This window comes from Phocoena sinus, chromosome 20, assembly GCF_008692025.1.
Source record: "Phocoena sinus isolate mPhoSin1 chromosome 20, mPhoSin1.pri, whole genome shotgun sequence".
Classification (NCBI taxonomy): domain Eukaryota; kingdom Metazoa; phylum Chordata; class Mammalia; order Artiodactyla; family Phocoenidae; genus Phocoena; species Phocoena sinus.
Genome location: NC_045782.1, coordinates 15,988,492 through 16,005,244, shown reverse-complemented (window position 1 = coordinate 16,005,244; position 16,753 = coordinate 15,988,492).

Sequence of the window (16,753 nt, the reverse complement as noted above, 5' to 3'; positions counted from 1 at the left end):
GCCTGCGCCCAGCGTCTTTTTTTTTTCTTTTCTTTTTTTAAGCCTGGTGGGGCGGGGCCAGGAGTGGTGGGCCCCCTTCCTCTCGGCCCCTCCCTCTCTGGGCTGGGGAGGGGAGGCGAGGGACCCCGTACCCCTGGTTTACAGAGTGACCTCAACTGCAGACCGTGCCAGGATACAGGCCTGCACTCCTCAGGCGCAGAACACCCATAACAGTAACAAGAATATCAATAATTAACATTCATTGATCGCTTATTATGTGCTGGGCACGGTACTAAACACGGTACAAGTGCATTAATGTCCCAACAACTCTACTGGCTAGATGTTATCAAGGATCTCAATTGACTCATGAAGAAACAAGGACATCGGACACTCAAGGCTGAGCTAGAAGAACACACGACTTTTTTTTTTAATTAAAAAAAAATTTTTTTTTTGTTTATTTTCGGCTGCGTTGGGTCTTCGCTGCTGCACGAGGGCTTTCTCTAGTTGCGGAGAGCGGGGGGCTTCTCTTGTTGCGGAGCACGGGCTCTAAGCGCGGGGGCTTCAGTAGTTGTGGCACTTGGGCTCTAAAGCGCAGGCTCAGTAGTTGTGGCACACAGACCTAGCTGCTCTGCAGCATGTGGGATCTTCCTGGACCAGGGAACCCGTGTCCCCTTCATTGGCAAGCAGACTCTTATACACTGTGCCACCAGGGAAGCCCAAGAACACATGACTTCCGATGTCTATGCTGATGTTCTGCGCTGTGACAGGGGCGACTCAGTGGATAAGAGTGCAGCCTCCAGCTCTACTGCCTCAGTTCCATCACCTAGGCCCCGCTACTATCTCGGACATGCCACTTAGCTCTTTGTGCCTCCACTTCTTCACCTTTAAAATGGTGGTGCTAATAGAACCTGCCTCAAAGAGTTGCTGTGGAAGAACAGTGTCTGATACATTGTAAGTGCTATTGTTGTTATAAATAGGCTGTCACTTGCTCCCCTCCTGCCGTAGGATCTTTCCCTGGGAAGCTTATCTTGTTTCTGGGGCTGGGGCCTGGCTTTGCAGTGCCCTTGGAGGAGCAGAGGAGGAGGAGAAGAAGGTGGAGGACCTGGGAGGCTCTTAGGTGTGGGCTTGTGCTCCCTGGTCCTCCTACTATAAAAATAGGGGCATAAAGCAGTTGGATCTCCTGTCTGGGCCAGTTTCATTGCCTGTAAAAGGGAATGGTATTACTTGGCTTTCTCCCTTATCAGTGCATTTGTTGAGTGCTCCTTGTATGTCAGGGACAATGCCTAGGGGAGGCTCTGGAAATCAGCCATTAGCCGCTGAGGTCCCCCACCATCCATCTACCCACAGTACACCTGAGGGAAATTCTGTGCTTTGGACACCGCCCCTAGGTAGTCAAGAGACACATCTAAAGAAAAAATTCAATGACCCCAGATTGCTGTGTCTTCCCAAACATAGAAAAGTACTCAATCATTAACTTAAGACGCCTGTTCTTTGTGGTTAGCAGTAATCTTGTTATGTTCGACTAGGTGTTCTTCTTTCCATTGGGTGGGCGACTGCAGTGGCTAACGGCTTGATTCTTGTAGAACTGGAATGACAGGCAACATTTTTTTTCTTTACACTGTTGTGTTTCCAGAGCCCCTCCCACCCCCCCAGCATGGTCCCAGACATACAAAAAAATTTTATATATATATCCCGGCTCCTCCGTTATCTCTTTGGAACAGTTTCTCAGAGCTCAGTGAGAAACTGAATAAACTCAACTCACAGCTCTTATGTTGTGCATTTTTTTCAAGTCGACTGCAGTGAGGAAACAAAGCCCTCAACCAGGCCCTGAAATTTCTAGAATGGTCGGGGAGAGACATCAAAGAATCCTATTAGGGCTTCCCTTGTGGCGCAGTGGTTGAGGGTCCGCCTGCCGATGGAGGGGACACGGGTTCGTGCCCCTGTCCGGGAGGATCCCACATGCCGCGGAGCGGCTGGGCCCGTGAACCATGGCCACTGAGCCTGCGTGTCCGGAGCCTGTGCTCCGCAACGGGAGAGGCCACAGTGAGAGGCCCGCGTACAGCAAAAAAAAAAAAAAAGAATCCTACTAAGATTTCAACTGCAGAAAGACATTTAAAGGAGAAGAGCGTGGGACTCTGAGGGTACTAATTCAGAAGCCTGGCCTGGTCTGGAAGGAGTGGAGCCAGGAAAGGCTGCCTTCCCTGACAAGGGGGCAGCTGAGTGGATTTCTGGAGGCAAGCCTTGTGCCACGACCCACAGGCCTGATTCTTGGGGTGGTGAGAGCTCCGTTTCTGGCCATCATGGCTGTGCATGGGCTTGTTGCTGGCTTATTGACTCTCCCCCCTCCCCTGAGCCAAAAGGAGTCCGAGCCTCAAACTAGGTAGATGCTGGCTAGATACCAGTGGACTGAAGGATGCCCAAGCTCCCCACAGCCATCGCCACCCTGTGGTCTTCCTAGAGACAGGAAATTGCACATTAAACATACAAGCCCCTGGGTTGGCTCCCTCCCCTCCCTCCCCCCTACCTGTACAAAAGCTTGGCCCAGTTAGGTCAGCTACAGTGAGGAAGGGGTGCCCAGCTGAAATCTTAGAATCATTTCCTAGATAAAGAACTAAGACTGAGAGATGGAAGGCCAAGGTCCATCTCTGGGAATGGGACAGGGTGTGGCTCGTCCCAGAGCTGGAGCCTGCGGTGCCCACGTGGCGAGAAGCCCCTTCTAACCAATAAAATAAGAATATTTGCAAGGCAGGACGAGAACATTTTTAACCATAAAATTCTCTCTCTGCCCATCTGAGCCACTACCCCCTCCCTTTAGTGTGCAATGAGCAGCTGTATGATACATTAACTAGATCCCTTGAGAAGACACAGCAATGCCTAGTCACCGCCCCCCCGCCCCCTGAAAAAAAAAAGCAGTTTCTCCTGGCACAAGCAAGGTAACTCTTTAGGAGACATTTCTTTCTCAATCCTGTAAAGAGGTCAAAATAACCCACTACTCACCTTCTTGGACTATGGAAACTGTCAATATGTCACTTTGATGTAGAACCTTTTGTCTCAAAAGCTTCTATAACAGGTAGAACAGTCCTCAGAGTTTTCTGAAAGACTGTCTCCCAGGTTACAATCCTCAGACTGTTTTTTTTTTCTTCTTTCTCTTTTTAAAATATTTTCAACTCTTCTAATATAAACATGCATTTTAGTCATGAAAAATATGACATTAAAAAAAATCTGATGTTCTTCTACTTTAAACCTAATCTGGCTCTGTTGCCAGAGATCAACTTCATGTCCCTTGGTATTCTGGTTTATTTTTTTTGGCCATGCCAGGAGGCTTGTGGGATCTTAGTTCCCCGACCAGGGATCGAACCTGGGACCTCAGCAGTGAAAGCATGGAGTCCTAACCACTGGACTGCCAGGGAATTCTGCCCCTTGGTATTCTGGAGACATCAAAAGGAGCTGACTCGGGCTTCCCTGGTGGCGCAGTGGTTGAGAGTCTGCCTGCCGATGCGGGGCACACGGGTTCGTGCCCCGGTCCGGGAGGATCCCACATGCCGCGGAGCGGCTGGGCCTGTGAGCCATGGCCGCTGAGCCTGCGCATCCAGAGCCTGTGCTCCGCAACGGGAGAGGCCACAGCAGTGAGAGGCCCGTGTACCACAAAAAAAAAAAAAGGAGCTGACTTTCCTTGAACCAGGCACTGTGTGGGGGCATTACATATTATCTTATTCAACCCTAACCACAACTTTATGAGGTAGGTACTATTATTTTCACAGATGTCATATCTGTGGCTTAGAGAGATGCAGGGAAAAGTCCTCCCCACCCTGGGTATAGGTTTCCTTCTCCCTATACCCACTCCAGTGTTTTCTGGATCCCAAGCCTTAGTATATGTTAGTCCTTTTGCCAGGAATACCCTTCCTGCCTTGCTTGGCCTAGTCAACTATTCATCCTTCAAGACCCATCTCTGGACTGTACTTCCAGGTAGAATTAATCATTGCTTAGTATGTGCTTCCACAGGACTGTATTCAGACATCTAATCCTGGTTTTAGACTTCACCTGGTTATAAGTACGTGTTCACAGGATTTTCTCTTCCCAATCCCTACCCACATCCTGCCTCCAGACTTGAGGGCAGAGACATTGTTTTATTCATCTCTGCATCTCCTAGCAATGGGCCTGGCATGCCATAAAATGAAATGTTAAATAGATTTGATGGCATGCACCAACCTCAGTCAATCGATTGCAGCTGCCTGGATTGCAACATTGAGATGGGCTGCTTCTCTGGCTTGGTGGGAAGGAGTCATGTGATCCATTATTTCTGTCTGCCATGGCCTCAGGAATGAAAAGTATCTAATGACAGTGTTGTCTAGCCCTGGGCCATGTGCTCAGTAAGTTTTGTTGAGAAGCTTTGGAGAAGCCCCTGGAAGCTACAATGGTTTCTTCACTCCCAGTTGGTTCATGCCTGTAGAGCACTGTCTTACAACCAACCACTGTGAAAGAGATGATTGCAGCAAGGATTCCTCATCCAAATGGCAGTCTTGTCATGACTTCCACCCAAAGCCTCTGCTTCCTTTTCACAAGTGGCCAACCACAGCTTCTGGAGAGCTGTTCTTGTTTTTAGATATTACAAGGAAGGGAGAAGAGAGCATGAGGGTAAAGACATTTCCTGTTTCGAGTTGTTGCTTCTCACATGCCAACTCTGAACTTTGTGTGGCTGGGTCCAGGTGCCACGGATGGTGGTTGCTGTTGAATCGAGCTTGAAGATGGGCAGGGATTTTACCGGAAAGAAGTGAGGCTGTCCCAGGTGAGGGGACCAGCTGAGCCTTAGATAGGAAGGCTGTCCAGGATCCAGAGAAGTGCAGGGCTGCAGGCACAGCTCCCCAGCCACTTACCCGACTGGTGAGATTCCCCAGACCACTTCCTGTCTTGGGACTCCTGCTCTTGGTCTCATTTTAAACACTTTGTCCCTGATAGGACCTTCTCATCTTTCCATCCGGTTCACTTAGCATCAACTGCTTGCCAAGCTCACTGCCAGGTGCTGGGGTTACATACTAGCATTTACACAATCCCTTCCCTCAGGGAATTCCCAGGCCAGTGGGAGGCAGCACTACCACTTCCAAATTACAAAAAGCAAAGTATGCAGTTGCATAAATCAGTTCAGAGAACGTCCTCACAAGGAAGTCAAAGAAGTATTCACAGCAGAGGAGCTGAATTTTGAAGCAGGAGGTGGTGAAATGGAGTCACCAGGCGAACAGAGAGAAGAAATAGAGAAGGGCTTTCTGCGCCCTGGGAAAGGCAGGTCCATGCAATTATCCCGTGAATAGCACAGTTAAACAGCATTCTGTTGTGTGTCTTAAAATGTGTTAATTTATTCAATGTAAATGTTTAAAATGTACTATAGGGGCTTCCCTGGTGGCGCAGTGGTTGAGAGTCTGCCTGCCGATGCAGGAGACACGGGTTAGTGCCCCGGTCCGGGAGGATCCCACATGCCGCGGAGCGGCTGGGCCCGTGAGCCATGGCCGCTGAGCCTGTGCGTCCGGAGCCTGTGCTCCGCAACGGGAGAGTCCGCGGCAGTGAGAGTCCCGCGTACCGCAAAAAAAAAAAAAAAAAAAAAAAAAAAACCTGTCTTAGAAATTCCTTGGTGGTCCAGTAGTTAGGACTCCGTGCTTTCACTGCCGAGGGCCTGGGGAACTAGATCCACAAGCCGTGCAGCACGGCCAAAAAAATAAAAATAAAAAACATAATAAATAAAGCTATTAAAAAAAAACCCAAAAAACCTGTCTTGACAAGTGTTCATTTTTATTTTCCCTGGATTCTCAAATAAGGTAACTGAACCCAGGCTTCTTGATTTCTGGGAGGCCCTGCAGGAGTTCCTCATGGCTGACCCAGTTGGGGGGTGACCATGAGGGTAATGTCTAGGGGTTCAGAGGAAGGACAATTTTGGTCAGGCCCTTCCTCAGTTCTGGGCTCAGAACCCCAGCGGTGATGGTCTCAAGCACCTGGTTTTCTGAGTGCACCAGAGAATGAACTCACACGAGACTGGGGGGCCAACCAGAAGGCTGTTCACGGACTGTACTGGCCACATTGCTCATCTAGGGCTGCCCATTCCCGGTACAGGGAAATGGGTGATAGAATTACTGATCAGAAGGGTGCTGGGTGAGCAGGAATCAGAGCCAAAGGAAGGAGGATGGTTGAGGGGTTGGGGGCAGGCTATCTTCTCCCTGCACAAGGGAAGCCACCACTGAGAACAGCTGTCTGGGGACTGAAGTGATTGTGGCACCATCAACCAGGCTCGCTCTTCCCTTCCTTGGTGGTGTTCATGTACCCTGTTTTCCTAGGCTGACCATATAAACATGCTCTTTTCATAGATGTATCAATAGTGCTGATACAGTAATAATTGGCTTCCATTTCGGGAACTGCTCTGTGCTACCCATTAAACAAATATGATCTCTTGGGAGTTTCCTGGTGGTCCAGTGGTTAAGACTTGGTGCTTTCGCTGCTGTGGGCCCGGGTTCGATCTCTGGTCAGGGAACTAAGATCCCACCAAAAAAAAAAAAAAAGAAAGAGACTGTCCCCTGTTTTGAGGTGGGGTGTGTGTTCACCAGTTCACCACTCCCCCACCACCACCATCACCTTCACTTATGGAAAGAACACCTGGCCTTGTAGGCCAGCAAGATTGCAACCCCTTTACCGAGCTCTGCCGTTGTCTGGGAACAGGATCCCAGTTTCTATGGGGCCTGTATTGATGGTTTCTGAACAGAAGGCAGATGGAATCACTGTGATACTATGTCAAGCTGCTATTCCAAGGATCTGAAAAATATTCTGTTTCCTCCCATACTTTGTTGATTTAATTAGCTGTAAGGCCACCACAATCTGGTATTGCTACACCTTACAACAAAGGGGAGAGAGTGTGAAGCCAGAGAAGTCAGCAGGGGCCAGGTGATGCCCTTGCAGAGTTCAGTTTGGATCCTACTGAGTTCGAGGTGGCCGTGTGTGACATCCTGGTGGAAGGGGGCTCCCACGGGCAGGTGCACCCAGAGCTCGTGAGGAAGGGCAGGGCTGGGAGTCAGCCGCCTCTGATAGAGCCATGGGGCTGGACAGACCCTCCTGAGAGGACAGGACAAGTGACAAGGAGCCTGGGCAGGAGGCAGTGAGGTGCACAATGAGTTCAGATGGACAGAGGAAGAAGGAGTAGGTAGAGAGGGAGGAAGAGGAGAAGCAGAAGAGAATGTTGAGGAAGACAAGAGGGAAGAATTTGCAGCTGACATTGGTGACATGAGGGATACGTCAGTGCTGGGCACCCCAGAAGTTTCAGCAGGTGAGACAAGGGAAGGGAAGTGTTGTGATCTGTGCATGGGTTGGAAGAAGAATTTCCAGACACAAAGTATCTTAGAAGAGAGTTTACTGAGAGCAAAGAGCAGTGTTAGTGAGGGGCGCTGCAAATACAGCGGGCCAGCTTCCTGACAGACAAAGGAGAGCCCACCCGCTTTGTGGGCCAGCAGCCAACTTTCAGAGCCTCAAGACAAAGAAAATTCCTGCTGGCAGGATGGCATTAGGTGATTGGTCAGGATGCTACATGGTGAATATTTTACCTAATATGGAGTTGGGGGCTATCCGGTTTAGGTCAGGAGAGCCCATGGCAACAGTTGCTATGGGGCCTCGGTTATTGGAGATTTTTGTCCTGTGCCCTGGATATTGGGCTCCACAGGAAGGGTAGAAGGCAGATCACAATGGGTTAAGGACAGATCAGCCGGGCATTTAATACGAAGGAATGAAGCAAACGTGGCCCTTGATAAGCTCACCCTTAGAGAATGTAACAAGCAAGATGCAACACATCTGGGGTGAGATTAGCTCCTCTTTCAGAGGTGGGCCTGAAGCTTTAGGGACAGGCAGGCCTGATATCAGAGACCGATGTAATTTCAGGGAAGCATATCTGAGGCTGAAACCCAGTCAGTGGGGGAGAGAAAGCAAAAGGTGCAACCCCAGCCAACCCTGGCCGTCTCGCTCGTGACAGCAACAGACGCACTCTCCCATCCCCACAGCGTAACCTGTCAAGGCAGACAGCTGCCCTCCACGGTTCGAGCGCTGACCCTTTCGTACTTAAACACTCCAACGCTTCTAGGTCAGCTGTCAGAGGCTAAGCTGGGACACTTTTGCAGCCCTCCCAAACCAACACTTCAGGCTGTCTCACTAGCCTTCCCCATTCTTAGCTTTTCTATGCAGTTATTTTGACATTTGGTTGACATTTGCCCTTATTTTATAAGACTGAATGGGAAAAGGGAAAACCCTGAGCTGACCCTGTTGCAGTATATACTTCAGATAAAAGACGGAACGCCACCAGGCACCTGAGAGCAATGGGTTTGGGCCAAGGTGAATGCTCATTGCCCTGAGAGTGAGTGACAGGTGTTCAGCAGTGAAAGAGAAGGGCAAATTTAAAAGAAGACTTGTGGGCCTTCCCTGGTGGCACAGTGGTTGAGACTCCACGCTCCCAATTCAGGGGGCCCAGGTTCAATCCCTGGCGAGGGAACTAGATCCCACATGCATGCCGCAACTACAAGTTCACATGCCGCAACTGGGGAGCCCACATGCCACAATTAAGGAGCCCGCCTGCCGCAGCTAAGACCTGGCGCAACCAAATAATAAATAAATTAATTAAATATTTTAAAAGAAGACTTGTGACTCGTACAACTCAACATCAAAAAAACAATCCGAAAAAAAAAAAAAAAACAATCCGATTGAAAAAATAGGCAGAAGCTCTGAACAGACATGTACCCAAGGTAGACATACAGACAGCCAGCAGGCAACATGGAAAGATGCTCAACATCACTAATCATCAGGGAAACGCAAATCAAAACCACAGTGAGCTGTCAACTCACGCCTGTCAGATGGCTGTCATCAAAAAGACAACAAATAACCAGCGTTGGTGAGGATGTGGAGAAAAGGGAATCCTCGTGCGCTGTTGATGGGAATGTAGATTGGTGCAGCCACTACGGAAAACTGTATGGAGGTTCCTCAAAAAATTAAAAATAGAACTACCATACAATCCAGCAATTCCACTCCTGGGTATTTATCCGAAGAACAAAAACACTAATTAGAAAACATATATGCACTAGCCAATATTCGGAAGCAACCTAAGTGCCCATCAATAGATGAATGGATAAAGAAGATGTGGTATATATATACAACGGAATATTACTCAGCCATGAAAAGAATGAAATCTTGCCATCTGCAACAACATGGATAGACCTAGAGGGAATTATGCTAAATGAAATGTCAGACAGAGAAAGACAGATGCTGTATAATCTCACTTATATGTGGAATCTAAAAACCAAAACAAACAAACAAACCTAACAAAACAGAAACAGAGTTATAGATACAGAGAACAAACAGTGGTTGCCAGAGAGGAGAGGGAGTCGAGGGAGGAAGAAATAGGTGAGGCGATTAAGAGGTATAAGCTTCCAGTTGCAAAATATCAATAAATGTGTCACGGGTATGGAGGGTACAGTGTAGGGAATATAGTCAATAACTATGTAATATCTCTATATGGTGACACATGGTAACTAGATTTGTTGTGACGATCATTTTGAAATGGACAGAAATATCAAATTACTATGCTGTGTAACAGGAACTAACATAGTGTTATAGGTCAATTCTACTTCAAAAACAAACAAACAAAGGAAAAGAGATTAGATCTGTGGTTCCCAAAGGTGGGGGGAGGGGGAATTGGAAGAAGGCAGTCAAAAGGTACAAACTCCCAGTTGTAAGGTAAATAAGTGCTAGGGATGTAATGCACCGCACGATCCATATAATTAACACTGCTGTATGTTACCTATGAAAGTTAAGAGAGCAAATCCAAAAAGTTCTCATCACAAGGAAAAAAATTTCTTCCTATTTCTTTAATTTTGGATCTATATGAGATGATGGATGTTCACCTAATTTATTGTGATAATCATGGTATGATGTATGTAAGTCAAATCACTATGCTGTACACCTTAAACTTATACAGTGCTGTATGTCAATTATATCTCAATAAAACTGGGAGAAAAATAATAAAGAACGCCTGTGAAATGATGGGGCTGTGTATCCAGGGCTGTATCTAAAACATGAAGAAATGGGATGTCTCTAAAAGGATGGGGGACTTCCCTGGTGGCGCAGTGGTTAAGAATCCCCCTGCCAATGCAGGGGACACCAGTTCGAGCCCTGGTCCGGGAAGATCCCACATGCCGCAGAGCAACTAAGCCGGTGTGCCACAGCTACTGAGCCGCATGCCACAACTACTGAGCCTGAGTGCTGCAACTACTGAAGCCTGTGGCGCCTGGAGCCCGTGCTCCGCAACAAGAGAAGCCACAGCAATGAGTGGTCCACGCACCACAACAAAGAGTAGGCCCCGCTCTCTGCAGCTAGAGAAAGCCACAGCGCAGCAATGAAGAACCAACGCAGCCAAAAAATAAATAAAAATAAAAGGATGGATTAAGATCAAAACGTCTACCTGGAGCACAGGATAAATCACCTTAGGATCACTGGTATGAACTGGAACACAGATGATGAATACCAACATAGGATTCTTGCAGGAATTCCTAATTCCTCAGAGCAAATACCATGCCCCCCTCCTTTCTTTTTGAATATGTATCTGAATCTCCTTTCAGATAAAATTCTTTACCTGTGTACTACAATTCCTCTTGTTTTCAAAATGTACGTCTGGGGCTTTCCCTGGTGGCACAGTGGTTGAGAGTCCGCCTGCCGATGCAGGGGACAACGGGTTCGTGTCCCGGTCCGGGAAGATCCCACATGCTGTGGAGCGGCTGGGCCCGTGAGCCATGGCCGCTTGGCCTGCGCGTCCGGTGCCTGTGCTCCGCAACGGGAGAGGTCACATCGGTGAGAGGCTCACGTACCGCAAAAAAAAAAAAAAAAAAAAATGTACGTCTGAATCTCCTTTTAAGTCTGTATTTTCTTTTCTTTACTCTATTTCCATTTCCTCTGTTTTCAAAGTGTGGACCTGAATCGCTTTCCATATATACTCTAAGTCTGTTAATTGCGAGTGCAAAGATGTTCCTCCACTATGGATCCTGAAACAACTTCTGGAAAGGGCAGCAGTGGTGCAGAGAGATCTTGGGTGTTTCCCACGAATAATAGAGAACCTGTAAAAACTGATGTGAGCAGTTGTCCAGCTTCCAGAGAGTGGATCTCCCCTACTCTTTCCTATATGCATGTTTTTTAGGAAACTGAAAAAGTCATATTACAAAATAAATTAATAACGACAAAGAAATGTCAGTGACCCAAATGCAGCAAGAATAATAACAGTAGTTAATGGTTAATGATTACTCACTATGTGACAAGCACAGAAATATCTCAACTAATCCTAATAAAACCTTACACGGTGGTTATTACGGTTCTCGTTTATAGAGGGGAAGACTGAGGCTTTTAGAGATTGAGTAACTTATCAAAAGTCCTGTGTAGGGCTTCCCTGGTGGCGCAGTGGTTGAGAGTCCACCTGCCGATGCAGGGGATACAGGCTCGTGCCCCAGTCCAGGAAGATCCCACATGCCGTGGAGCGGCTGGGCCCGTGAGCCATGGCCGCTGAGCCTGCGTGTCCGGAGCCTGTGCTCCGCAACGGGAGAGGCCACAACAGTGAAAGGCCCGCGTACCGAAAAAAAAAAAAAAAGTCCTGTGTAATTAAGGATCAAAGACATTACTGGAACCCTATCTGCCTGCTTCCAAAGCTAGACTGCTCTCTGCTGCTTCCTGGGTCTTCAAAACTGTTGGCAGGCAACCAGCCCATTAGAGTCCTTTCTCAAGCAAAGAAGTGTTTGATATTTCCTCTTGAAAATTTTCAAGAAAGGTCACTGAAACACATCCACGTCACAATCTTCCACTCAATCCCTGTTGAAAAATCAGCATCAGCAAGCCCTCATTCCCAACCTTAAAATTAATTTCTGTGTCTCCTCAGTAAGGCGAGAGAATGAAAACAGGGTGATAAGAAATTACCCTAGAAATTTAATTTTCATTGCTGCTACTGTTTAATCCATCTTTAACTTTTTATGATTATGAAAATGTCAAAGGCACACAAACAGAGGAGTACATGAACCCCCCAATATACTCATCACTTAGATTCAGCAATTACCAAAATCTTGCCGCAGATTCATTCACTTTTGTCCTTTGCTGAAGTATTTTAAAACAAATTCCAGACATTATGGTGTTCTGTTCTGTCATTTCATCCCATATTTTACCTTTCTAAAACATATAGACATTTTCTCACATAATCCCAATGTTATTATCATACCTTAAAAATATAACAACAATTCTTTGCCATGATCTAATACTGGGTATTCAATAACTGTTTCCAAAAGAAGTCTTTTTTACGACTGATGTGTTTGAATTAGACTTCAAACAAGCCCACACAATGCATTTTAAGGGCACCTTACGGCTCTTAAATCTCTTTTGTTCTGGAACAGTCTCTCCGTTCCCTACATCCCCCGCGTCTGCTTTTTTTTTCATGTCATTAACTTGTTGCAAAAACAATGTTTTAATGTTTCTTTCTCCAAAAAAAATCATGTATAAATTGGGCTTGCCTGGTGGCGGCAGTGGTTGAGAGTCCGCCTGCCGATGCAGGGGACACAGGTTCGTGCCCCGGTCCGGGAAGATCCCACATGCCGTGGAGCTGCTGGGCCCGTGAGCCATGGCCGCTGAGCCTGCGGGTCCGGAGCCTGTGCTCCGCAACAGGAGAGGCCCACAACAGTGAGAAGCCCGCGTACCACACAAAAAAAAATAATAATAAAAATCATGTATAAATTAAACAATGCTGGGGCTCCCCTGGTGGCGCAGTGGTTGAGAGTCCCGCCTGCCGATGCAGGGGACACGGATTCGTGCCCTGGACCGGGAAGATCCCACATGCCGCGGAGCGGCTGGGCCCGTGAGCCATGGCCGCTGAGCCTGCGCGTCCGGAGCCTGTGCTCCGCAACGGGATAGGCCACAACAGGGAGAGGCCCGCATACCGCAAAAAAAAAAAAAAAAAATTAAACAATGCTGAGTTGTAAAAAAGTACTCATAAACATTTATGTAATACGCAATTTTATAGCATTCATGAGCTCTACGAATGGACTCTACCATATGACATGTAAATCTATTTATCAACTTTTGTATCCTTAACTTCCGCAGTATGTAAGAAATAAGGCACTTCTTGTAGTGGAAAATGTGTCATATGAAAAGAGTGGACCAAATAGGACGAGGAAGACACCCAGGAAAATGGAGATCAAAGGGAAAAGATGAAATTTGATAATTTTTAAAGTTAACTTTTATCGGAGTATAATTGATTTACAATGTTGTTAGTTTCATGTGTACATCAAAGTGAATCAATTATACCTATACATATATCCACACTTTTTTAGATTCTTTTCCCATATAGGTCATTACAGAGTACTGAGTAGTTCCCTGTGCTATACAATAGGTTCTTATTGAAAGTTGGTAATTTATCCACTCCAGGATGAGAGACGTTGAACTGAGCAGACATGAGCCTTCACTTCACAGGCAACATGGAGGACCTCAGTTGACAGTCCTTGCCAACAAGTTGCTCAGAGTCTTCATAAATAGCCTTACAGGTCTACACCACACACACACGCACCACACAGACACCACACACACACACACACACACACACACGCCTTCATTCTCCTTCTCCCTTGGTGACCCCTGATGACCCTTCCAGCCTCCAGGGCCTTGATGAGTGGGGTAAGAAGTGCCTGTTGACGGGCACATGTACTCTCGTCCCTCTTTAAAGATCTCTTTAGATTTTCCGAAGTTTGATTCCCTACTGAGTTAACACATTGGTATTTGGAACTATGAGGCAGTCCCTTATGGGCCTGGTTACTGCGTGTCAGCCTCTGAAAACCAGATACAGTCTAGCTGTCCTGACAAAGTGGCATTTGACTGCCCAAGATTCTGTTGCCATGGCCAGGATGGCTCTCAGACCAGCTGCCACCCTCACCACTTAATGTCTTACCTGGTGGACAAGGCCTTCCGTGACCTGTTCTTTTCCTCTCCTCCCCCTTATTCTACCACCCCAATAAGCTCACCCATCAATTTCTTCCCTGCCCTCACTGCCACTCCACCAGCCCAGGCCCCTTCTCTCCTCGGACTATTCCAACTAACTCCTAATTTGTCTCATACGTTCTAGGCTTCATTTGCTTCCAAATCTTTCTCCACAGTGATATTTTAAAAATGCAAATCTTGGACTTCCCTGGTGGCCCAGTGGTTAAGAATCCACCTGCCAATGCAGGGGACATGGGTTCAAGTCCTGGTTTGGGAAGATCCCACATGCCGCGGAGCAACTAAGCCCGCGAGCCACAACCACTGAGCCCGTGTGCTGCAACTACTGAAGCCCACGTGCGTAGAGCCTGTGCTCTGCAACAAGAGAAGTCACCACAATGAGAAGCCCGCACACTGCAACGAACAGTAGCCCCCGCTCGAGGCAACTAGAGAAAGCCCGTGCACAGCAACAAAGACCCAACACAGCCAAAAAAAAAATAATATATATATATATATATATACATATACATATATATATATATATTATATATACACACATACAAAGCAAATCTTACTGTGTCACTTCTCTACTTAAAAACCTTCAATAGTTCCCTTGGCCTGACCTCTGAGGCTCTTTCTGATCTGGTGCCAGCTCCCTCACACTCAGCACCCACTCTATGCAAGGCACTCTTACCATTTCCCGTAGAGCCCTGGGCACCTGCTATTGCCCTTGCCTAAAAGTCCCTCTCCCATGCCCATCACTCCCTCCCTGCCTATTTCCTGGAATAACTCCTTCCTACACATCCTTCTAGACTCACCTCAGATTCCCCCCTCCTCCAGGAAGCCCACTCCCCATCTGGAGCACGCACAGCCACAGAGCTCTGCTCCCCCGAATCAGGGCACTAAACTGTAAGTTATGTGTCTTTCCTTATCTAGCCGTGTCTGACATGCCAGGAATAACTGTCAGATGATTGAATAAGTAATTGTTTAAGATAGCGTGCTTTCTCTGCTCCAGGCTGAACAACTCTGCTCCTCCAATTATTCCTCCTTTGAAGGGATTTCCAGACTCCTCCCCATAGTGACCTGTCTTGCAGGAACAGATCACTCTACAGGACGCCGCATGAGCGTCACCTGGCTTGTCCCCATTACCTGATCTCATTAATTAAACCATAATTGGGGAGGGTGGGAAGCGCACTCTCACTGCCTTGCTGGCTCCTGCTGTGTTATTCTGGGAATCCCCAAGCTTTCATCTCACACTCTGCTCCTGTGTCCACCATTTGGCCCACGTGCAAGGGGTTTGGGACCCATTTGCAGGCCCTTTCAAGTATCCCTTACACTTGATGTCATCTTGTGAGATTCAGCCCATGTGTCACTTAGCATTCTCTAGTTGCAAGGAAAAGAAACATATTCTGGCTGCCTTTTTAAAAAGGATTTGTTTAAAGGCCCTGGAAGTGTAACTCTCAGAATACAAAGAAAGCCGAACAGCCAGGTCACAATGAAGACAAGATGCAGGACAGTTCTGGGAATCCAGGCAGCAGGAACCATCAGACACACTTTATTGGACACTGTTGTCAGGAGAAAGCAGCTGTGACCCTATTCCATTACTCTCAAGAATCCAGTTTCCAGGAAATGGAGAGGCTGGTTGGGCTAGCCGGGTCACGTGTGCCCCTTTTGGCATGGGAGAGGCATCCTGATTCTCCCAAGGTTGTACACAGTGAGGCGTGGGGCGTGCAGCGCAATATGCTCTTATCAGAAGGTGAGTTGATTGCCAGTCAGGAGAAAACCCTGATCTCTATCCAGCTGCAACTTGGATAGATTCCGGAGATAAAGGAAGCCCGATGGAAAAGATTAAGTACAGTTTGCAAAGGGTAACCTTGGGTCCAGCTCCAGCAGGGTCTACCCAAGGCTCTCTTCTGAACAGCACAGCACTGGGACAGATGGTCCTAAAAGCAGCTAGGCAGCCAGTATGGTTCTAGGGCACCAGTCTTTTCAGAGCAGACCCCACCAAGGCCCAGGCTAGGACTTAGGGACCGTTGCACAGGCTCAGTGACAACCACCCCACAGGTAACACCAGGGACCAGGCTTCGGCAGCAAGACTAATTCCAATCTCCGTGGCCTGGGAGGTTCCCTGCTTCCTGGTGACTGGGAACCTTAGCTGTCCTCTTCCTTATCTCTTTGCATCCTGCTCCTAATGCACTTTCTCTCTAGACCTGACCCAAGCTCTCTTGCTTGCCCCCTGGTGGCCATACCTAGTATGACGGTGCTCTCCAAGCTCCAAAGAAGTCCCCAACCTGCAGATAGAGACCTCACTCTACATCTTGAAAGTGAACCCAGCAGATTAAGCAAGGTTATTTCTAAACAAATAATTGTCAAGAGAAGATTCTTTTCAATGGGTTGATTTATGTAATGACAGGTCCTATAAAGGTATGAATATGAACAATTACCTCTAGCAAGCCAGTTCTAAGTCATCTCTATTGAAAAGAGTAGAAGTGCATGACCCCAGGACTCTCCTAGAATCTTGCAAATGTCAGACCATAGCCTCAGTGAACCTCCCAGAGACTAGCCCTCTTGGTTCTGTGGGGCTTTTCACTGGAGAGAAAAGTACACACTATTGAAATGTTAGCCTGTCAACACATCACATGCCCTTCTACCAGGAACTTCCTTCTCAGCACACACACCTCATTTCCCAGGCTTCCTTGATCACAAGACTTCTTATCCTCTCAAGACTTGATTGCCAGCATTTCTTCTCCAGATCCCATCGGGCTTCAAT